Source organism: Colobus angolensis, unplaced genomic scaffold (genome assembly GCF_000951035.1).
Source record: "Colobus angolensis palliatus isolate OR3802 unplaced genomic scaffold, Cang.pa_1.0 Scaffold70, whole genome shotgun sequence".
Taxonomy (NCBI): Eukaryota; Metazoa; Chordata; class Mammalia; order Primates; family Cercopithecidae; genus Colobus; species Colobus angolensis.
This window is the reverse complement of record NW_012120710.1, coordinates 8589406-8615042: the sequence shown is the minus strand read 5'-3', so window position 1 is coordinate 8615042 and position 25637 is coordinate 8589406.

Here is a 25637-nt window from a genome sequence, read left to right as displayed (position 1 = left end):
CATGCTTCCCCTGAAGAAAACTGACAACTGTCAACTTGTCTATCAAGGACCTGTAACCCACAGATTTGCATGTGGGTGATATAAAGCCACTGTTCTATGGACTTACATAGAAAACTGGATCTGCACAGGAAAGGGACCCACTATTTTGGTCAAAAGTGACAACTGAGCTGCACTGACTTAAAAGGGAATTCATTGGTTCAGGAATTAGTGAGTCTGAATATAGCACTGGGTCCAAGTAAGGCTGCTTTAAGATGTTCACTTTCACCAAGAACCAGATTTCCTCTATTTCCCTTCCCTGGTGTCATATTTATACTCAGGGTGCACACAGGGCTATACCACCCTCTGGGTGAGAGATTCCAGGTATTCACCTCATGACAGCAAGGCTCTAGACTATTGTGGATCCCATATCTTTTCTTCTAAAACACTTCTTGAAACAGCCAGTTCCAGCAATATCTCCATGGGTTTTAGTGGCATGCCCATGTAGATAAGTTGCACACCCATCCCTGAACTAGTCAGTAGTCATGGGGAGGTGGGTAGGCATGTGACATGCTCTAATAGGCTGGCGTGTCCGATCTAAAGGGAATAGTTTAAGAATGTCAGGAGCATATTTTTCTGACAGTGTGGGAATAGATGTCAAGGAAGCATTAAATGTGTCTTCTGTAAGAAAAATCAAGTGCAGAGTCAATAAATCTTTTGAGTTTAAGAGTCTACTGTATCCCCTCACCCCTGGTCTTCACATGTCTACAAGTGCCGGCACCTTCACTTTTGCTGTTGGAAGACTGCCTTTTCAGTGTTGGACCCATCTTTCCCACACTCACAAGGAGTCAGAAGTACCCGAGAGTTTACATACACCCCTCAGAACCAGTGCCACCAATTAAGGTGCTTTATAAAGCCTAGGACTTTGCCATCACAGCCTTACTTGGCTTCTTACCAGCCCCAGTTGTGCCTCCTCACTCCTTCACTTGTCTTGGAAGTATTTCCTTCATTACTTCCACACAAGTCTGTTTCTGAGGAGCCCTAATTAAATACAGTACTTGGTCTCACTTGTACTTCATGAGTTAAGGCACTTTATTTTGTGGATCTGTTCATTAGTATGAGTGAAAGGAAGTGACTGGGGTTTTTCCCTTTGAGCTCCAAGCTTCCCGGGGACCCTCCATCAGAGGCCGTCAGCATGCCCTCTCCCAACTCGAACTTACTCCCTTCTTGGTAAGTTAATAGGAATGCAGCTGCCAAGTACCTGTGTCTTTTAAGTCTGCCCTATGAGCCCAAAGGGCGTGAGAATTTATATCCCCACTGTGTCTGGCTTTATCCCATGTCAGATAGGGTGAGAAGGTATAAGTACCTCTGCTCCATAGCTGATTAAAAGCTGAAGTATGACCTATACTGTCTCCAGAGGGTCTCTGCCCAGTTGAGCTGTATTTACCTCTCTCACTCTGGTATCACACCTTTGAGTCACCTCTTGTCCACCCGACTTCTATCACTCCATGGTGTTTTACTTGGTTATGCGGTAGCAACTCAAATTATCTTAAGGTCTGCTTCTAGATAACAAAGTATGACCTACTCCAAATTCCTGATACCAAGCCACATTTTCTATGGACACCACCCTGCTTCTGACCGAGCTTCTATATACAGCAGAATCATTCCATCCAGGCGGAGGATGTAGTCAACCATCTGGTTGACTTTCATCTGAACACCTGTATCTTATTACCTGCTGGCTTTTAGTTTGGCCACAAGGATGTGGCCCTAGAAGGCATGAACTTTTCTAGATCTGGCAGAAAAAGTTGTGAAGGTCCAAAGGCATCCCAAAATTACTAAGTCAGATAGCTGCACCCTTTTCCAAGAATGAATGGGGGTCACATTCTGTATCCACAGAAGATCTGAACCAGATGCTACCGGATTCACATGCCCTGGGCTCAGCAAACCATGCAGACATCCATCCCTGTGATTTCCTGAAGCACTACTTCCTGAAGGAGGTGAGAGGTCTTAGGAAAGCGATCACCTTACAGTGTGGACAAGTGGCCCTAGACTAGAAGGTGCCTTTTCAAAAAGCTCTACCTCAGCCACAAGTGAAAGCCACCTGAACTCAGCCACCTGCAACACCAGCTTTCCCAGTCTTCAGCTATTACCCAGAATCCTGGTGCTTTTGTGCCTCAAAGCAATTAGCAGTATGTTTCAAGTGTTTTCAGATAAGCCCTTAACTTCAATATATCCATCAAGTTATACTTCAAGTTGAAGAAACTTCCATATAATATCCCCAAAAGCTAAGATACAGTATCCAGTAACCAAGTGGTAGATGTAACACGGCCCCTGCCACCACCGGCTGTGACCCACTTGTAGAAGTGCTTCTTGTCCCACAGCTTTAGCATCTTCAGAATTAGCTTCTGATCCCAAGAACACATCCTCTGGAGATACAGAGTGAGTTCCATAGAACCAAAAGCTACAATTTGGTCACTTAGGCTTTTTATACCAATAGACCAAGAGGCAGACAGGAGTTACTCTACTGGCAGGGGTCAACAATCCTGGCTATGATGAAATAGGTCTCTGCTACACAAAGTGAGGGAAATATACCTGGATTTGTAGGGTTTACTGGGTGCCCCTTAGTGCCAGCATTCGTGGTGACAAAAGCAGTTATTGCAGCAACATAAGAGATGGTCTGTTAAGAGACACGTGGGTGCTCAGACTTCTTGGATAAGGCTCCGAGTGGCCCTACTGTGTAAAGCAATCTGGACCAGCAGAAATACTGGCTGTGGGTAGAGGGGAATCTAGATTGTAGTGAGGGAGATGAATAGCCATTCGTCACAGGACTAGTTGCAGCTGTGGGGAAGAGTAGCTTCTCATGCTCATGTTATTGTAGTATTTGTAAAGGGTGGTTCTTCAGATGTTGACCTGTCAAGAGGAAACAGTGAACTCAATGCTGGATCTGAGTGGGTCCAGATATGTACAAGGTAGGTAGAGCACTCAGTTTCTCTTGCTTATTTGCTTAGTGCATCCAGAGCTCACCTGCAGACACTTCCACATGCTGATAGATCATGAGCAGGCCGGAACGCATCAACTCAGAAAAGCTATTGTTCCTAAGCAGTCAGGAAAGATCCTACGCAGAATGGAATCCACGGGCACAGGTGATGCCACTGTCCACAGGTGGAGCTTAAAAATAGCCCTGACACATCTGAGTCATAGTGACTCATTGCATCAGGTTCAGGCTGTCCAGGATATTCTTAGTAAAAGCTAGATTGGGGCTTTAGCTACATGTGCAAGATACAACTACACTGTAAAACCCTTTCAAATCAACACTTGGATTAGTATCTTCATAACTGGGCACTAGCCTATCTACTTCAGCATACCAAAAAAGCCATCACACCTGGTAAGTAGGTTGGTATAGTTTTAGAGAAAGATCACCTGAAGTGTGTTAACATATTTGAGAACCCACTTGGAGTTTGATGGGTTTTGAAAAGCTGCATTAAAGATGTCTAACTATTCAATGGTATCTGGACATACTACATTAGCAAGCTGTTCACTTATCTTAAAGTGTGCTGTTTGTGAGAATGTTAAAAATAAACATGATTTTGAAGATGCGAAATCAACATAAATGCCCAGTGACAGACTGGATAAAGAATGTGGTACACACACCATGGAATACCCTGCAGCCACAAAGAATGAGATCATGTCCTTTTCAGGATCATGGATGGAGCTCCTGGAGGTCATTATCTTTAGCAAACTAAAGCAGGAACAGGAAACCATATACATGAATCCATGCTTGCACTTAAGTGGGAGCTAAGTGATGAGAACACATGGCACAAGGAAACAGACACTGGGGTCTACTGAAGTGAAAGAGGGAGAGGATCCAGAAAACTAGTGGGTACTAGGCTTAGTACCTGGGTGCCAAGAGCTGTACAAACCCACATGACAAGTTTACCTATAAGCCTGCACATGTACAACCTGAAGCTTAAACATGATTAACAGAGCTTTTCTATAACCCCCGGTACACAAACCATTGATACACATGTGATTGGTTATCTGAAACCTCACTGAGGTTGAGTTGCTTTTTCAGTTGTCCAATCGGTGTGCTATTTACACTGATCCAAATCAGTTGTATGCGACCTCTTGCGAGACTGCTTTGGGGTAGTGTGGGCTGGAGAGTTGGCAAAAGGCAAGACGTCCACTTGGGGAAGAGTGGAAAGTGCGGAGTCACTCTGGCTCATTTAGTGCTTTTCTTGCTTGGGACTTGGCTGAGGCTCTACCAGAAGTTGGTTGTGCTGGTGGTGTCATGAAGCTTCCCATTCCTGAAGGGGCCATAGCTTAGTGCCAGAAGTAGCGAGGCAGTAGGTTGTCATTACTCAGCCAAAAAATCCTAGCCCAACAGGCCCCTCTCTGTCAGGTCCTTGGGTAGAGATTACCAAGCCCTGATTAAGTAGGTGTGAGTTTCCTGTTGCTGCAGAATTACCATTAAGTGGCCCAACTTAACACAAACTTGTGTTTTTGGTAGGAAGTACCAAGTCTAACAGTACTTCAAGTTGCAGCCAAACTATAGATAAACATCTTACAAACTCTACAAGGTCAGATGTGAAGTTAATCTCACTAGGCTAAAATGGAGATGTGGGCAGGGCTGTATTCTAGGAGATTCATCTTACCTCCTCCAGCTACTTCTAAGGCTGCCTGTATTCCTTGGTGCATGATCCCCTTTCATCCTTAGTGATCAAGGGCCTAAAGGAACAGGATTTGAAGAGAAAAAAAATGAAGCCGAGGAGAATAGGCACATGGATCTAGCCGAGGACTCGGGCACAAGATCTGCATGCTTGTCTCAATTATCTAGTACAGAAGCAGGGCTCCCAAGTATCACCTTGAAGTGAGGGACCCCATTGTACTCCTGAGGTGAAACAGACACCTGATCACAATATCCATCATCCTACCATATATACCACCATCACACCGAAGCTGGTCTTGCATGTATCTTCAGGAAGGCATTCTCCTGCATCCTAATGTGCTGACTTAGTGATAGTCTATGCACCTGTGGGCACTGTCCTCCAGAATGCATCTACAGATTGAACCAATGACTACATCATACATTGTTCCCAGCCCTGTATATTGCTGATGAAGCAATGATCACTTTAACTTCTTTTACTATCATTCCCAATAACCCACTTGAGAACTATGCCCGAGACTGAGTGATTAGTTGTCTTCAAAGTATTTCAGGGAGCTTCCCGAGGACACAGTTCAATAAACCCACAGTTAGACTATCATTTTGGACTCCTTAAACCAGTAGTCCAGCAGGGATGGCACAGTTCTACTTTGCTGACAGTAATTAGCCCTATCATGGTGAGTTTGGGTTGCTGTTACTAGGTGGCAGCAGGAATTGGCATATCTACAACTCAGGAGATTATGAAGGAGAGTGTCTTGGTGCTCAGTGAATTGGCAAACTGCAGCAGCCATGGCCTAGTAAAGGTGAAGTACCCAGAGGCTCAGATCTCAGGGATGAAGGTTTAATTTATTCCACTGGGCAAGATATTTGAAAAAGGACATTCTATAAAATCCCTCCTGAAAAATTCGCAACAAAATATAGAAGAAACATCGAAGAGCCTTAAAGCTTTAAGAGCTGAACACTAAACATTAAGTTTAATATACTACAGACCTCATAGCCATTTTTCATGAGCTGTGTTACTACATATAGACTAACAGCTTTGTGGCACCTAATGACCTGGCCACAGGTACAATTTGAAGCACAGGTGACCTCAGACTTGGCTGAACACCCTTGTGAACTTCCTAGAACACAAGAGCATTAAGAGGCTTGTGAGGAGCTACTACAGGCCATTTCTCACTTAGCTTCCTGATCTAAGGAGGCTGTCATGAACCCATTTCATTGCTTCTAGGGTATTCATGAAGTAATGGAGATCCAAGTCTACTAAGGCGCAAACCACTTGACCTAGCTCTTACGGCATGTCCGTTCTTTACTGCCTATGAGACAGATGTCAAACTTGCACCAAGAATGGAGGGATAAAATACTAAAGAGGAGCCAGTATCCGTCTGGGTCCTACACAATGTATAGGAAGACAAGTTGAGATAACCTTGACTCCTAAAGTGCAGGCCCAGATGGATCCAGTGGAGGTTCTCTTCGTAATAGAGATACCTCAAGGGATAACTTTGATTAGAGTGAAGGGTTTACTCATTACTCAGCCACCAAACATGGCTTACTGCCAAGGGAACAATGTTAAGTCAGCCTCTTCTGCTTTTAAAGGCAACAAGCAGTTGAATGTGCTACTTCAGTTTGTCAGCTAACCCCAAAGCTTTGAGACCTAAGAGCCTTGCAGCAGGTCCAGCTTGGTTTGCTTGCACATTTGACGATTCAACTCCAAATTGGAGCCTATAAAGTCTTAGGAGTCACCTTCCCTGCTAAGGACAGGCTCAAATAGTTCTGGAGACTTAACAGATATCATGGTGATTGTAATTAGTAGTGTATCATATACTTGACATTTGGGAATAGATCAAGTGTCCTAGAAAACAAAGTATGCAAGGTGGTGGACATTTTAGTTTAGTGTGGTAAACACCTCAGCATATATTGAAACTTTCGTACTTTGAGACGGAGTTTCTCTTGTTGCACAGGGCTGGAGTGATCTCGGCTAATGCAACCTCTGCCTTAAGTGGATTCTCCTGCCTCAGCCTCCCAGGTAGCTGGGGTTATAGGTGTGCGCCAATACGCTTTTTTTTTTTTTTTTTTAAGTAGAGATGATTTCATCATGTTGGTCAGGCTGATCTCGAACTCCTGACCTCAAAAGATCCACCCTGCCTTTGCCTCCCAAAGTGACTTTGAACATCTTAAGTGCCATTTTTATTTGCCTATTATACTTCAATAAAGCTGGAGGCCTGAGGGGGAGGCTCACATATCAGGCACTTCACAGTAAGATTTGGAGATTATTTTTCCCTTCTAACATGGTTGGCAGAAGTTATACAAGTAAGTCATTCTTTCCACAAGGACCTTGTCAGGAGAAGCGAAGACTGGCTTCTGGTTTTGTTATATCCAAGTATGTTCAGATCTAGTTAAAGAATGAGGAGTAGCAGGGGCAAAGTGTCCTGAAGCAGAGATGAGCACAAAATGCATTAGGTCAAAGCAAGCAAGCAAGCTACACATCTGCAAGTTTTTCTAGGGCTATGCTTAGCAGGAGTGTCCTGGCTTAGACACAGGAATACTGGTAAAATGAAAGGAGACTGTCAGTAAAAATGATTGCTATTCATCTGTGGCTTCATGGAGCTAACTGGAAATGGCCGAATCCACCCTGATTTTCAGTGCTCTCTGGGTACTTCACTTGAAGGGTGTCAGGGCCATTTAGTTTCACACTGCTAGTGTGGCATTTAAGGTGCTGGGAAGGAAGCCTTGGATATTTCCTAGTGTCTGTAGAGGACCTTATCGACCCATTTCAACTTTTGACACCTTTAATATTAGGCATAGACTGATGGATTCCCTCTTAATACCTGGGATGGGCTGCATTTCCCCCTGCCTCACTGGATCCTACCTGACATGCAGTCTTGAAACCCAGTCAGGAAGCAGCATACCCATGATGAAAACAGCATCCACCCAAATTGCGAACGAACACTTGCTTTGAGGGTACAAGGAGCTTGCCTCTTACAGACTGAGGGACTTAAGGGCACTCCCTTTCTTACTCTGGCCAAAGGCATTTGGGAAGTGAAATCTCCTTACTCCTGCTGTCATCTTAATCTACTCTGGTCTGGCATTCCCCTTTGATGGGACAACCTGATGTCTCAAGATCATGGAGGTGGCCATTCCTTCAGTTAATGTACTATGCCCCATTATGCTTAGGCCAGCTGAAGCTAATAGAACCCAACTACAGTAGGGTAGAAAGCGATTATTAGTAACGCCTATCTTTTTCCTGCAGTACAAATGTCCCCAGAGTCATCACTAGCCTACAAGAGTAAGTGAGAGTTAAGTTCACAGTAGGCATTGCAGGTTTTGTGACCTAAAGGTTAAGGTTTAAGAATCCAGCTGGCTCTAGAAACAGGTCTATTATACAAAAACCAGCACATGAGGTGCTCCATACAATCTGGGAGATGCTCTGCCAGCAAGCATAGGGGTAGATCCGAAGCAATCACACCAGACCTCACTCTTCCAACCTAGGAAATGACTTGTTGGGCTCTAAAACAGCCTAACATTGCCTTGGAAACGGTAATTTAGCAAAAGGTTCCCCAGGACTATGAAAGAAGCCTTTCCTCTCCAGGAAAAGCCTGGGATGTTTACACTCTAAAGCACACTTCCACAGTGCTAGCTGAAAGCATTGACAGGGTCAGGACACGGTCTGCTGGGTCTGTTTGCTTAAAGCCAAGTTCCTGGTTGGGTGTTCAGTGTTTGGCAGGGGTATCTAGGCAGGACGCAGCCCAGAGAGGTAGTAGTGTACAGATACTCCGTATTGGCTTCAGTGTTATGACCAGGTTTGCAGTAGTGGTCTGCTTTATCAGGATACTTTACAATTAACAGTCAGCTAAGATGTGGAGAAAAGGAGTTGAAACTGGAGATTCACCAACAAAACTCAAGGGAAAGTGGAGTCAGAAGGAAGGGATTGGAGGGACAGAAAGATCCAAGGCCTAGGAGTTAGAGGCCTACATACATGTTAAGGACATTTAGAAGGACCAAGATTAAATCCAAGTAGAACATGGTTCAGATAGTTAGCACCAGCCATCTAAGGCAGTGTTTCAGACAGGGACAATCTTGCCCCACCGCCCACCCCGCAGCACATTTGGTAATGTACGTAGCCATTTTTGGTTGTCAGCAGGGAAAAGGAGATGCTACTGGTAACTAGCAGATAGAGACCATGGATGCTGCTAAACATTCCACAATGCACAGGACAGACCATCCCCAAGAATTTTCCAGCCCAAAATGTCAATATCTAGCCTCAAATTTCAGATTGAGGAAATTGGTAAATTGTTGGATGGGTCATTCAAATGGATATTAAGGTAGTCAAGGATGGCAGGATCTCATGGCAGAGGATCCTTTTAGTTGCCTTGATCTTCATATATCTCACGTCCAGGCCATTTTACCATGTTGACCAACAGTAGAAACAGTTCTTAATAGCAAAAGCCTCAGTAAGAAAGTTCATAGTGTTTAAAACTAGGTTGAATAAACTTCAGAACAATTTTTGGAGAGCCTAAGACTACTAAGCCCCCCTCCCAGCTCTAACAAATAACGGCTTTGTGAAGAGTTTCACAAGCAATGTGCTTAGGTTTCAGTGACTCAAGTAATCTTGACAGTTGAAGAGGGCAGCTGGTTAAAAGCTGACTGGAGTTCTAGGGGCATAGCAGAAGGGAAACAGAAGTCAGAATAGGTGTACAGGACAGATGACTGGAGGCATATTAGGTTACTGGCCAAGCCTGTCAGTTGCAAATCCTGTTGTAGTCAGTTACCTCCAAGTTCTAGGGGAACTCTAGGACTGTGTTGTACTACTTAACTATGACATGGTACTCAAATCTGAGGTGGTTATGAAGCTACAGGTGAGATCAGTAGAATCAGTTTTAGAAGTTCTACAGCTTATGTGCACCTGCTCAGATGCTCAACCTCACCTCTCCTAGGCACTCCAACCACTCGCTCAGACACACTGGAGCTATTTTCCTTCTGGATGCCTGCATAGTTTCAACTGGGGACCTCCCAACTCATGTGCAGTCCCTAGTTCTTCCTTCCATTGTAGGAGGAAGCACCACATCCTGACAGCTTCTGAAGGGTTCCATGTTATCAGTAGTTGAACATGGATCACTCACCCCAAAGGACACACCAGCGCAAGCACCAACCTAAAGCAGGGGCTTCTGTGGCCCTCAGTGCATTAAACGTGATTTAAATCCCTTAGTTTGGAAGGAATGAAGCAGATGCCTGGAAGCATCTAGTGCCAAAATTAACGTCCTGGAGAAACCAGTGGATAGTTTGAGTTTTCTTCATGAGGAGCAGGGCAACATGAAAGGGGTTCATCCTGAGAATGTTGTCCATATCTTGAGAAGTGCTATGGTTCTAGAAGCATCTAGTGAGCTTACTGATCTTTAAGTACAGGAGAAAAGCATACCTGCAGTAGTTGCAGGCTGCAGCATAAAGGTGCCCTACTGCTTGGGCTAGGTGATCTAACATGGTGCTGGAAGTACTTGTGATTCATGAATATGCCATGTAACATCTCTGGAAAACCCAAACATAAAACCCTAGGTTTCTACAGCAAGGCACCACCTAGTGACAGAACTATTCTCCATTTGAGAAATAGGCCATGACTTAAAACTATTAGACCCCAGGGGAGACTGAGTCTTGAACATTTCACACCAAGTAATATCCCAAACTGGAGCTCCCCATCATAAGCTACATTTATACCACATCTAAATCCTAGAGGTTAGATAATACATAACTCACTTCCCCTCCCAGGTTTTTCTATTGTATCCTCACAATTAATGGCATTACCACACAGCAGTGCCCATATCAGAAGCCTGGAAGCTGATCATGTCTATTACTACCCACTTTTACGACATCTATTCCAATCCCCAAAGTCAGTTTTCCTGAGATGTTGCTATGTTGAACATACAAGTCTGACCATGTTACTGTCTTGTATAACACTACCCAATGTCTTCCCTGACCCATTAGGTAAGTGCTGACACTCTTGTAAGAATCTGCTCCCCTCCCTCAGCTTGGTACTGGCAAAACCAAGCTGCAACTTTTCTTAAGCTTTATTCTGTCTATACGGACCACACTTTCTAGACTTCCCCTTTCACATAGAGCAGCAGTAAGATTTACCTTATGCTTTCCTTCCCTGACCCTACTCCCATTACCAACTTTGGGAACATCTTTAGGGTTAACCAGATTGTTACTACCACACTGAAGCTACTCAGACACCAGTTCTACCTTTCAGTGTTCCCAGAAGCAGGGGTTCTGGTATCAAGACCTTGAGATATAGCTGGAGGACCCGGTTAGCTGAGCAGACAAGGGTTCTTAGCAAGCCTCTCTACAGACATTCATGTTAATATACACTGAACTAAGGGGAATTCGTGAACCATCGGGCATCAGATCTGAGTTGACATTGCTTTCTAGACACCCAGAGCATTATGGCCACAAGTTAAAGTACACACACACGGGGGTTACAACTATCTTCCATTTGAGAAATAGATTGCAACCTTAAATTATATCCCAGTACAGACTGAGGAAATGGAGTTCTTGCAGATATTTGGCTGGCAGTTGGTCCACTAGGTCTGAAGACCTACCCAGAAGTATTTTCCCTGAGTATACAATTGAGATTGATGTGCTTGTTGTTTGAATAATCCCCATGTTGGGTCCCTGGTATGTGAAGTAAGAGCATCACAGCAAGGCTAGTTGGAAATTTCTGAAGCTGTCCCTACCCCAGCCAAGATATTAAGTCACAAGTATTGCACTACTGTGTGGGATGGTCAAGATTCATGCCATGCTTAAGTATCAAGCAAATAGGGTTAGTGGTCCTTATCTGTGCAATTCTGCATTCTAGCCCACGATGAAATTAGATACTAGAGGATGATTAAAGCACTACAAGTTCAACCAAATGTCTGGGCTGCTTCCCAATGGGGTAGGGTTCCACAAGCAGTAGACCTGGTCAGCTACTTTGTATCACAAAGGGCCTAAGGTGAGAATGCACATATACATAGGTGGTTCAGTGGCATAGCTTTCCAGTCAGCAGCCTGGAACAAAGGACTGAACGGTCAGAGACAAGATTTGGGTAGAAGAATGTGGATGGACATAGTAAGGATAGGTATAAAGTGTGGAGCTGTGTCTCTCACATTAACTCCCATCAGGAAGGGTCCATCTTGGAAAAGATACTAAACTTCCTTGACCTGGCTGAGACTGTATTGCAGACCCATATTGCAGACTGGGACTCTACCTTCCCCGGTTCCTTGCACAGGTGTTACACCTGTAAGAACTGAAGATTCTCCCTTCCTGCTCCTGTTCCATCTCCCTTCTGCCCCCCACCCCAATTATTACCCCCTACTGAGTCTCTTTGCACTTAACTACAAAGGATCCAAACTGACAACATAGAAGTTGTTCTTCCAAACTCTGCTAGTACTGATTGCCTTTAAATGCATTCCCTAGGCCTACAAGTCAGCAATCTCCTAACCACGGGCTGAGATGCAGAATCTAATCCAAGGCAGACTCATCCACATGCCTTGGAAAACCCACACACAATTATGCTCAAGGTCAGAATTGACAAAGTTGGCCAAAATTCCCTAGATCCTACTGGTAAAGGGTTGTACCTTCTGTTTAAGATTGGAGAAGAGCAAGAATCCAGCCACAATCCACAGTCAAATTCACAAAGTTTCCTGAAATTTACCCATGTTTAAGAGCTCCTCTAACCCTGTGCTAGGAAGTTCCTCTCACCCCTCAAAATGTTTGCTACTTCTTCTGGGAAAGCAGCAAGAGACTTCCAACTATCTGTTATCTTGCCACTCTAATTTCTCCACCCCAGACTTGGCCACAGAGGTATTGCTAGAAGCAGTTCCTTTCTTCCCTTAGTGTAACCCACCCAATCTGACATTCCCACCGAACGAAATGAAGACCTTAGAGAAGGTCTTTCCTTCAAGCAATCCCTAGAGTTTGGACTCTGAAAGCACTTCTAAACAGATGACTTAAGTATTGTATGAGAAAGCTGTGAACACCATCTGCAATTCTCACTATGAAACCTGAAGGTGTGTAATGTCCCAGGACCTTCTGATTAGACCAAAATTATAGACACTCATCTGTCTCATGGAGTCAGGACCACTGTGTGCCAAACTAGCATGTGTGGGAGGAGATGCTTAGAGATTCTATCAAACAGCTCTGAGACCCCATTGCCCAAGACACTCACTTCCGTATGCAGAAGGACCTGGCTGAGTTCCAGATCTGTCTTGCCCCGATAGCAGTACTCCTCTCCGTAGCAGGGTGTGGGGGGAAGGGAGCGGCAGGGGGAATCCGATCCTGTTGCTCCTCCTAATGCCACACTGTCAGGGAACCTAGAAGCCTTTGAAGACCCTCAGACTGGCCTGTACCTTTTACATGCAAGTGTGGAGCCCTGGATACAGGGCCAGCAGCAATATGCAGGTAGTGTGCCACAGCAAGACTGCTATAGAAATTCAGGGCTTAAGTGTCTGAGGTACCATTCACTTCACTTTCCCCATGGGGTTCTGAAAGTAATCAGGAACTTACACCTGAAATCAAAATCAGATGAGCTTTGTTTCACTGGATCAGAGGACCAAAGTTGGAAGTGGGCTCCCGAACTAGACTGAGCAAGTCTTCTACCATTGAGTAAGGTAAGAAGGCAAATAGGGTTAGTGGTCCTTATCTGTGCAATTCTGCATTCTAGCCCACAATGAAATTAGATACTAGAGGATGATTAAAGCACTACAAGTTCAACCAAATGTCTGGGCTGGTTCCCAATGGGGTAGGGAATAAGGTTTTGAATTAGAACATTGGATTTTGCTTTCCATCAAAAGATTCATGTATAGGAATTCACATCTGGAATCCATTTGTTTTGCAGGAAGATAACTGTAGCCTTCTAAGATAAGCCATTGTAACTAGCTGGTGATGAAGGATTAGAGATGAGTTTAAAATAAATTATTACTTCATTTTAAAAGTTAAATATACCCTGAGTCTGCTACAATGGCTTTTAGGTTCTTCTGTTCCGGTCATCATACTTCTGAGGGATGAGAGATTGGCCTCTACTGTGAAAGCTATTAAAACGAAGCCTTTTCATTGTTTTCCTCCCAGTAGCATTGCTATCACTCCAACCTAGATTCAATAGGTTAAACAAGCTTATTTGTCACATGAACTCAGTACATTAAGTACCATATGCACAATAGTCATTCTGTACAAGAACATTAAGATATACCTCAGTTGCCCTAGATAACTATCATTGTACATTCATAGTCATCACCTGTCACCTGTATGTTCTTCCAACGAACCATGTATTTCTTTCCCCCTTTGTTTTCTAGGGTGTCGTTTGAACAAAATTTGGCATTTTCTATTTATTGTATTTTAACAAAGTATTGGTCCATGACAGATCAGAACCAAATTGGTCCTTTACGTAGTCTCAAAATCTAGTCGGGGTCATTTCAACTTTAACTGTAGTCGAGAGCTATTAACTGACTAGAAGATCAGCCATTTCTAGGCACTAGGCCAAAGTCCTAAGCCTTCCTCCATCCAAGCAGAAGGTGGTGTTTAGGGAAAAACGGTTTCTAAGAACCAGCTCAAGATTTGCAGCTATGTCTATTCTCAAATACCTTGAGCAAATGAGAACAAAGCAATTAGCCTTGGGTGGAAGGGATGGAAGGATTGTGTTGATAATGCCAACCCTAGAAGCATCTTAGGAGAAGAGGCAAGAGGCCCAAACAATGAAGCAAGGGTGAAAGCAAAAGCTGCTAGAGAGGACCTAACGGGGCCTACCCTCATGTTTGGAGCCTTCGACTGTGTTCAGGAATTAGACACATGGGGTCTTGCTACTTTGAAGCATAGGGCAGCACAACCAGTTTTAAACACATCTGCCAACAGGGGGCGCTTAGTAACCATAAAAGCTTGACTGAGTTGCAAAACCATGACTTTTTGCTAACTCTTGGAAAGTGAGCTGGAAGTAAGGATGCTCCCTGTTTGGAGAGTGAATGCTTTACCACAGTGCCTTCGACACCTTTGAAACATTCTCAGAGTTGAGTAAGCTACTTGGTCTCAATTTCATACTGTTCAAGAGCACAGGTGAGCCATGGCTATCTGCTGTGCCAGTTAGATATGCAGTCATGTAAGCTTTTCTTAGGACCAGTTCAGCATAGTTGTGAAACTGTCACATTGGAAGGTCTGATCCCAGTTTGAGGGGTTTCTCCCATCGAAACCCATTACCCCAAGGGCTCTCTCCTAGAGTCCCTGCTGCTGCTAGGGACACAGTCACAGGACAGCCTCTAGCAATCAGAGGCACCAGAAGGACTGTTTCAGAAAGCCACAGGGAGTCAATAGGTGGAACCATTTTAGAGCAGGGCAGCTACTTAAGTTGGTGGGTTTAATATGGAGGAATTGGTGAGCATGAGACCAAAGCAATTCAATTCCTGCTACACCGAGTTCTGGATATTATCGCATGTTTTACTCACTAGTTTAACCTGAAAGCAAGGAAAAACTTGTTACAAGAATAAAGCAACATCAGAGTGAACAGGCAACCTACAGAATGGGAGAAAATTTTTGCAATCTACTCGTCTGACAAAGGGCTAATATCCAGAATCTACAAAGAACTCAAACAAATATACAAGAAAGAAACAAACAACCCCATCAAAAAGTGGGCAAAGGATATGAACAGACATTTCTCAAAAGACATTCATACAGTCAACAGACACATGAAAAAATGCTCATCACTCGCCATCAGAGAAATGCAAATCAAAACCACAATGAGATACCATCTCACACCAGTTAGAATGGCCATCATTAAAAAATCAGGAAACAACAAGTGTTAGAGAGGATGTGGAGAAATAGGAACACTTTTACACTGTTGGTGGGATTGTAAACTAGTTCAACCATTATGGAAAACAGTATGGCGATTCCTCAAGGATCTAGAACTAGATGTACCATATGACCCAGCCATCCCACTACTGGGTATATACCCAAAGGATTATAAATTATTCTACTACAAAGACACATGCACACGTATGTTTATTGCGGCACTATTCACAATAGCAAAGACTTGGAATCAACCCAAATGTCCATCTGTGACAGACTGGATTAAGAAAATGTGGCACATATACACCATGGAATACTATGCAGCCATAAAAAAGGATGAGTTTGCATCCTTTGTAGGGACATGGATGCAGCTGGAAACCATCATTCTTAGCAAACTATCACAAGAAGAGAAAACCAAACACCGCATGTTCTCACTCATAGGTGGGAACTGAACAATGAGATCACTTGGACTCGGGAAGGGGAACATCACACACTGGGCTTATCATGGGGAGGGGGGAGGGGGGAGGGATTGCATTGGGGAGTTATACCTGATATAAATGATGAATTGATGGGTGCTGACGAGTTGATGGGTGCAGCACACCAACATTGCACAAGTATACATATGTAACAAACCTGCACGTTATGCACATGTACCCTAGAACTTAAAGTATAATAAAAAAAATAAATAAAAATAAATAAATAAATAAAAGAATAAAGCAAAAGCTACATGCGTAGAAGGGTCCAAGTTTACCAAGATTGCCCAACAACCCCGTTTTTCTGGCTTCTCTCCCCTCTGCGATATTTGGGAGTTGGAAAGATACATCAGAAGTCAGTGGTAATAGTCTAACTCAGCCAAGTCTTCTCTCTCTAGTGTTAGGAAAAAGCATACATTTGGGATTCACGAAGCGTTGAGATTTACCAGAAAAAAAGCCATGAGTTTAAATAAATGAAAGATACTAACAAGGAAATAAAGGCAATAAAGGCAACAGCTGGAATAAAAGTCTGTGGGTTGGATATTTGTGTCAAGACAAGTAGTCTTTAATAGGCCTGAAGTGGAATGACTTTAACAAGCGACTTGAACAAGCTGGAGAGGAAGACGGGGTGAGTGAGACAACTGGGTTGTTTAGGAGGACAAAGTACAAGGTGTTAACCTATTGATGAGGAATTCCAGGAGGAAGCAGTTGACAGTAAGGTGAGTCAGGGGATGGGGAAGGTGTTTTCACAACCATACTATCACCTCTTCTTGCAGAACTAGTTATCTGGCTGTGGACCCAAACCTGGGGTTCAGGTCCCAATAAACTTTATATAAGGAAGACCTTGTGCAGGTTAGCTTCAGATCATATAGGTGATAACCAAGGACAGTAGTTGAGATGTCATATTCCTGACAGATAAGGCCCATAATGCTTTCTCAGATACATCAGTTTAAATAGAAACTGATTATGGTAACACCTCCAAATAAGATTTCCATCAGTTCTGGTTTGTCAGGTGACATACTAATTGCCTCACTAAAGTATTATGCTAGTCTAGATTTTTACGGTTAACAGGAAGGTATATCAATACATTGCTTGTATACAACAAGCAGTCCTTAAGGCACTCCAGAGAGATCTGTTAGGTGCGGTTAAGCCACAGACCAAGAAAAAGGAGAAAAAGAACAGCAAGATATGCTCTAGATAATGACAGATTTACTCCACCCTTTTATGTGTATTGGGTCATTTAGTCATCGAGAATCAGGTACATGACTAAGCTCATGACATTTAACCCATTACACCTTGCCACACCAAAAGCTTTTCATAAAAGCCCCATGTTACCCATGTTGACATTTGAGTCAGAGTACTCAAGAGCCAGGTAAGCACAGGGAAACAATCATTTCCTGTAGCATGAGTGGTCTTAAGACATCTAGCTTCCTGTCGAGCAAGGTAAGAATGACATCCACCCGACTATTTGATTTTAGAGGCTTAGCTTATTGATCCGAGTTATACCTGAACCCTTAACCATAAAGCATTAAGTGAAACATTTGTTCTCAGGGCAAGCTATAGCAAGTCACTGTAAGGAGTTGTATATGCAAAGACTTCAAAACAAAGTGAACAATTTCCTAGGTTGAGAGAGATTGTGAGGGTGACACTGAACCTCAGAATTTTTCTCTATAAAATAAAACCCTATGAGGTAGTTACTCCTATAAGTGAACCGGTATGAGAGCACTCAGAACAATGGCATGAAGTCAAGTCTGGGTGACTCTTGTATGTACTATTCCTTGTCCACGTTCATAGGTATTTTGCAAGTTGAGTCATGACTGGTCTGTTCATATTCATGAATATACAGGACCGTGGTGACTAAGTATGTATATGGTCTTAAATGCCTGTGACATTAAGAGGGAATCAGCTCACGACCCAACAGAACTTAAAGCAAAGCAGTAAGAATTAAGGGTAGGGAATAGAACCCCTATAAAGATAGCAAGAGGTGGGTGGGAAGTGGTATAAGATTAGGCAAGAGTAACTAGTATGAACATGAAAATGGAACCAGAATGCTGAGAGAACCCAAGAGGTGGCTATATATGGAACCAGAGTGTTCTTGAGAATCCACCCCGAATTGACCAGAAGCATGGTGACTGGAAGTGATGTGAAAACACCCAGTAGGAATTTGAGCAGAAACTGCACAGCAGTGGGGAATTTCACTATGAAGTACACCAATAAGTGTGGCTTCCTCAATCTGAGGAGGCTGTTTGTCCAAAACATTAATAATTGCATAGGTTTGGGAATACCCATGGCATTTTTTGTAGTTCTACTTCCAAGTTCATCTGGGAATGTATCTCATCTATTGATCTGACACGTCTTTCTCAACCCTGTCAGAGGTATAGAAATCTTTGAAAGACATGCTAAAAGATACTCAGCTCCTACCAATGGTGGGGAGCGGGTGGAGAATAGAATAGCAAGCAACAGCAAGCATTTGTGAGAACTCCAATTTCTTATGAGCTAAGAGATCCATTAGTTCAAACTGTACATGTCCCCATAGAACTAGGGACATGCCTATTACCAGTAAAGTTGAAAAAAATGTAGTCAATCCACTTAGTACCTGGATCATAGGCCAAAATCTTTAAAATGCAATTGCACATGTTGAAATTTAAGACATCAAGAAAGCCCCTCTGAATCATGGTTATGACCGAGTATCTACTGGAAGAGGCTTCTATTACCAGGGAGGGTCCTTATGCACTCAGATCCCATGGATTCTTGCACAAAGCAAAATATAGTCACTGAACTATTACATGGCAGGTGACAAACTGACAGCTGGGAGTTCAGCATGTCTCTTTCAGCCTAAGTCAAATGGACACCAGTGAGTTTTCCCCATGCATTGGGTCCTTTGCTGTTGCTAGGCTTTATTTCCATCAATACTGATTCAATATTCAAGGGCAGTCACAGGCGTATGTGTACAATAATTTTCTTCCATTAGGTCACATGGCTGGCCAGTCTCAGTCTCATATTTGGTCTAAGTGTTCACGTTGCATTAGCTCAAGACCAGGATGGGCATATGGAGACTCATCTTAGACAAGTGCTTTTTATGCTGCAGTAATGGCCAAAGTTTAGCTTGCATGAAATATCAGATGCCTTTGCTGCCGAGTCAAGGGAACCACTGGGTTTTATTCTGAGACCAACTTTCCAAATACTCCTTGATAAGTGAAACATGGAGCAAGTTCTTCTTAAGAATAGTAGCTAAGATCAAGTTGAGAAGAGTTGTAGGAAGGACTGCTCCAATTACCATGAAGTGTTAGTTGCCTCCGCAAGACGCTAACTGCTGGTAGAGGCTCACAAGGTGAGGGAAACAACTCTTCCATCACACTGAAATCCAAGTGACAAGATAGCCAAGTCTGTTATACAGGCTAATCAGTTAAAGCAAAACACTTGCCAGAGGAGCTCAAGTATTTGACTCACTTAAATATCATGCACAGCAAAACCAGATAGTATTTGAGATTCTTCAATTACCCCTCAGTGTCCGTCACAAATAAGCTAGCATCATACAGAGAAAGCACAGTGAGGGGAAGAGCACAGGAACTTCCAAGGTAATGGCCCTAGTTAACTCCAGGCCTCAAAAGTGGGTTCATAAACAAGTTGGTCCATGTTCTGTTTAATATTTTTGTCAACTGCCCCCAAATCCAAGAGAACTGCTTCAGTACAGCCAATGCTACCAATTTGACAGCTTCCCACTTTCTAGATATGCCAAGAAGGTCTATTCTGAGAGAGCCAAGTTAAGGTTCTTGAACATGGTGGCTGCTGCCTTTCTTCCCTAATTGCAGACACTGGCCCTGCAGCAGCCCAGCCCAAGCTTCAGCCTGGGACTGTCTCTCCTGCTCTTCAGCCTCCCCACAGCTCTGACAGGTCAGAGGAATGGACACCCATCTACCTTCCTGCAATAACTCCACAAGACCAAAAACTTCCTTCCTGGCAAAAATCACATGCCTCCAGGGTAAGCCATCCCGGCTGTCCTAAACCCCAATCCAACCCAAGTCAGTTTCTGTAGAAACAAGTGTTGATTAAGCAGTTGTGTTGTAGACAAGAAGACTGCCCCCTACTCTCTAGATGAGGTGTGATTAGGTTTAGGTGTTTACACTGGTCCTTATAGGTGCACACCAACATCAAGTCCAAGTAAATTGAGTAAGATATATACTCCTATTGCCTTTGAAGGCTACTATAGCACATCACTGAAAAGCACACTCCAGCCCGATTTAGGTATAACAGAGGAAGGGGAGTCATGGGCATTTGAGCTTTTGGGATAGGGAATTGTGCACCCCAGCATAGATGTTAAATGCTCTCAAGTACTTGATCTCTAGATACCAGTAACCTCTCAAGTGTGTTGTCCAGGATCTAAAGAATACCAGTAACCCAAACTGAAAACTGGAAGATATTGAATGAGAGCTACTTGTGTTCTTCCCACTTCCTGTGCTCAGGACAAATAAGTTACTAAAACGAGCTTTGGAATGGGTGCTTTAGATATAGATGGCATAGAAGATGTCAGGACAAAGCTTACCAGCAATAATCAAAGCAATTGCTAGGGGTATGGAAAACGGTCATATTGCTGACATGGAATGGTGTTTTACACAAAAGCAGTCATTCTGACAAAGTCCAAGTAATACAAGTGGTTTTAGCATACTAGTTCCTGGAAATTTAAGGATTGGCACTCAGACAGCAAAACTGACTACATTCTACCATCATTTTAGACCAGCACTATCCCTAAAGCAGTAACAAATGAATTAAACGTAAAAACATGAAAAAGTTGTTTCATCTAGAGCTGTGCTCTCCAGTATAACCACTAGTCATCATTGAGCACTTGATAGTGTATCAACTGAGATGAGTCCTAAGTTTAAAATGCATACCAGGCTCAGTACCAAGAATAAGCTGGGTTACGTGTCAAAATAAGTATCTCTTGGGTTAAAAGATATTTTTCTTTAATGGAGCTGACTATATATATGGCTTATACTTTTGGCTCGTGTGTCTCAGCACTGTTCTAGAGGCTCCTATAAATTTCCTCTAAAGAGCATGCACAGAGAACTTGATCTGGAAGCATTCCAAACACTTGCAGATAGAAGTTCACAGCTCTTTAAAAAGAGGTGATTTCAGAACTAGACAGGAATCACAAGATTGTTCCCAATCATACCACATCCTCTTCTACCTGGGAGTTCCTAACCCCAGGCCCAAAGACACATGGTACATTAGGTCCCTTTGATTGTCCTGTTGATCATGACTAATTTTTGCGTCTCTACAAGTTCTCCAAGACTGTTTCACAGTGGTAGCATAGACCAGAAGTCATCCTGGGCTTTCCCTAGGCTTCTTCCCCATCTCAACTTAGCCATGCCTCCACTAGGCCACCACATTAAGGAAGACGACCACACTCATCTATAGGGATTTCCTACTGAAGACAAGTTCCTTCCCCCCTCACTTTATGCTTCCTAGAGCGCCCAAACCCGTCACCTAGTTGGGAAAGGTTGTGCCAGATCAGACACCAGAATTTAGATACACAAGGTCACTGTAATGTGTTTAGGCCAGAGCTGAAGTCTACTCTATTGAGAATTACCTCACAGAAAAAGACCCAGACTTGGAAGTCAGTTCCAATTCCCAGCCAGCACTCCTTCACCCATTTTCTATCGCCATTAAGTAACAAGCTACAGCTCGGTCTTAGTGTTCCTTCAAGCTATGTTGTAAGTTGCTGGAGGGCAAGGACTCCCCTCTGGAGTGTGCTCAGTGTGCAAGGGTGTTAACTAATCTCTCCAGACCAGTCAGACCAGTCCTGCACAAATGCTTCAAAAACAGGCTCCTTTGCTACCAGCAGTTACTTGCTCCAGTCACCTGCCTCATGACCATTGCTAGGTAAAGCATTTCAGTTTGGGTGGCAGTCGGAGAAACTGTTTAGCCCGAATAACCCCCGGCCACCACTCTCACTCATGGGCTTTTAAAGAATCTATTCCCTGAGGAAAAAAGATCCCAACCATTTAAAAGTCCGATGCCAGAGAGGGCTATTTGTAGCACACCACAATTGCTTTACGGATCAGAGGATTCAGAAACAGTGAGGGCCCAAGCTCCCTAGTGAGAGCACTTTCTCCAGCACCACCCCCAATTGAAGATCAGACCTACAGTACTGAAATTGGTGTCACAGGAGCCATGAGACCCACAGTGTGAGCAGTAAGCTGAAATCTGCCACAGAAACAGGATTAAACCTAGATATGGGCATCTCCCTATGAGCAGCCTGAGAATTGAGAAGTTAATCCTGTGACCACAGCTGCAAGCTTGAGGCGCCTCCCTCATCAGGGACTGATTCGGAGAACTCTAGTGGGCAAGCATCTCAGTAAGCAGAAGTATGTTTATACCCCTCAGACCGTTCCAATGCCTCGGGGATTCTCTGGGCTCCTTGGGGCAGTAGGCCAGCAAGGGGTTCTGCTTACATGCTTCCTGCCACACCTACAGCAATCTTACTTTGCTAGATTATGTCAAAATTCCAAAGACTTAAAAGTTACTGGCCCAAGTTGAACCTGTAATGTGTAGATTGGGAGGAAGTGGGTCTTGATAAATTACCTTTAACAAATCCCTCAAGAAATTAGTTTCTCCCCGAGTCGAGAGTTTCAGTACACCTGGTTCCAGTTTCTATCACTTAGTTCTCACCTTCGACCACTTGTAACTTCTTTCATCTGAATGGCTGACAATTAGGAAGGTCGTCTTCGGCTCAGGACTGTTTTAGACAGGTTCGGTGCCAAGAAGTGATATGGCTACCATCAGTTTCCTGTTAAAATTTCCTGGTAAAGCAGCCACTGGCCTCTGGCATCAAGCAGCTCTAGGTAGACACTAGACACTAAGCAGAAACCCAAAAAATAGGTTGAACTCGAAGTGGTCTTGACACACCTGAGGATTTTCAAAGTAAGGCTATCCTAAGGGATAGTAAGGATTTGAGCTACTGAGAAGCTGGGTCTCATGCAAGCTTTAAGAGACATCAGCAGTTCAGATTGGAGTGAGCCCAGATGCAAGACAGACAACATGCATCAGGCCAAAGCTCAGAAGTACATAAGTGAAGCAGCCTTAGGCATGGCAGGACTGCCATTGACAGGATCCTGCGCTACTCCACATCTTGTTGTAAGAGGAAGTTGACATTTGAGATGTTTCAGCCCCTTCTACCCTGCTCTACAGCCATAACTTTGAACTTGTCTAAGCCATGTGAGTTTTTCTAGAACTATGTGGTATGCCCCAGAAGCCTATGCAATAACACCTACATAGACATCAGTTCCATAGGACTCACCTGCAGTTGAAACTATAGTTAATTGGGTCGGTAGTAGATATTTTGCTCTGCCTTAGGTGGGAGAGAGGAACTTTCCAGTGTCTTTACTGTTAGCCTAGGTGAAAAGTCCTGAAGACCCAGTGATCTATCAGAATATTAGTTTTGATTTTTGGATTTTTGGTTTGAGAAAGTTTCTCCTGTCACCCAGGCTGGAGTACAATGGTGCAATCTCGCCCCACTGCAACCTCTAACAGGTTCAAGAGATGGTTCTCCTGCCTCAGCCTCCAGAGTAGCTAGGATTACAGGCACCTGCCACCATGCCCAGCTAATTTTTGTATTTTTAGTCGAGATAGGTTTCGCCATATTGGCCAGACTGGTCTCGAACTCCTAACCTCAGGCAATCCACCCACCTCAGCCTCCCAAAGTGCTGGGATTACAAGTGTGAGCCACTGCACCTGACCGGGAGTATTAGAAGTAAAGTTGTTTATGGAAAGTTAGTGTTTTTATTTCCCTTGGCTTTTATAGTGGTTGAAGTTTACAAAAATGGGAAGAGAATTAGGGAGATAAGGCGTCGTACCATGCACTTAAGTTTGACCAAATTCTTATTTGGCAGGACTAAGTCACTGCTGTATTAGCTTTTGGAGTCTTTAAAAGCAGAGAAAGTTTTGCTATCAGTAAAAAGGACACAAGTACAGGTGAGAATGCTACAGGATGACTAATCAGAAGACTAGTTTTCAGTGTTAAGTAACTGGAAAAACAAGGCCACCTATTCCCATCCTTGACCATCCTGCAGGAGCCTTCCCCGCCTCAGAACCCCAGCTCTTATTTACAGCACTTAGTGTTGGAAAGCCTTGGACTTGGCGATCCCAGACCTGTCAAGTGGATTGTCAGTCTGGGAGACACATCCCTTGAGCAGATTATCTACAAGAAGGGAAGAACTCTTCTCCTTGAGCCCTGCTTTGTAAGGACGCAGTGGAGAAAGTAACTCCATGCTGACAGGGGTGAGGGGAGAGAGCTTCGTGTCCCTACCCATGTATTTATTCACCCTTGTTCAGGTTAAAGCAGGTGGACCTACATGACTGCACATGGTTTTCAAAAAGCACTTTGACTTGGCATGCAAGAATTACGGTATTTAAGCTACGTAACTTGTTACCTCGCACCTGTGAAATTGTCAGTCAAGATAATGAACGTATCCATCACGCTGTGTGCTTGAGTCTGTCGCTAAGATGCCACTTTATCTTTCCCATGACGAATGGTATTGCCTTTCCTAGTAAGCCCCCAAGAAAGTGTCCATTCTCATGCTAACGATCTATTCAACTAGATGAAATTTCCTGTTTCAACTACGAAGTGTCTAACTGCTATCAGTTTCTAACTGCTTTCAGGTGTCTGACATTACCTGAGGCTTGCCAGTCAACGTGTCTGCCGCCTCCACAACCAGGTGAAACAGTTTCAGCCCACAGGTTGTGTGTCTTCAAGGCAGACAGCTGCTTTCTGCTGAATATGATTAAGATCCTAACTTCCTAGTAAGAGGTCTTAAAAGTCTCATGCTTGAAGTTCGTTTTAGTTTTATTCTTTACTAATAGGTCACAAAAGGACGTTTCCTACTCTCAAAAAAACCTAATTCAAAGTTGATCTGTATTTTCTTATGGTTTTCATCCAAGTGGATCTAATTTTTAGTCTCTGAAGAGATGAAAAGCTAGCTTTTTAGTCACTTTCCACCATTACTCTAGACAGGTGTTTAACAGAGACTTTAGAATTCCGATTGAACGCTAAAAGGAAGCTCTAAAGATTGCTGCGCTTTTTAAACATAGAACCTCTAAACCCGTGTATTTCTCGGAGTTTACGTAACTTCAAGGTAGCTACAAGAGTGGCTTTGCTCAAATCTATGGTAGAGATTAAACAGAAGTCGAGAGACAGGAGCCTTCTCAGAAAGTAAAGTTTGAGCATGAGAGAAGAAACCTCGATTCAAGATTGTATCTTAAGCTTCTAAAAGAACAAACTCTAAGGAAGTACAGTAACTGGAGAAGTTTCTCCTACTTGTATTTTGAGGAAGAGGAGACAAGCCTGATAAAATGACTTCAGGGAGTTGCCGTGACCTCCTAGGAGGTATGTTCTGCCCACACGCAAGGCCTAGTTCCCCTACTTTCGAGTTCCTTAGTCCGCTTAAATGCCCTCGCTTTTTTCTTCGTCTTTCACTTCTACAGCAAGCTAACCAAAGTTCCCCTTGAGAATTACCAAGAGCTTGGTCCTTTCCACCCACCCGAGAACTTCTTAGTACCTCGCTTGCCTACAAAGCTTTGGAAGAAACCGAGCCTAACCAACCCCAATCCATCCACCAGCGGAGCAACCCACAGCCCCCGCCAGGCTTCCTCGTTTTTACACTTGAAGCCACGCCTTCCCCCTGGGTGAGGACCAATGAGAAAGCGAAGGAGCTATTTCAACTCCACAATTGGTC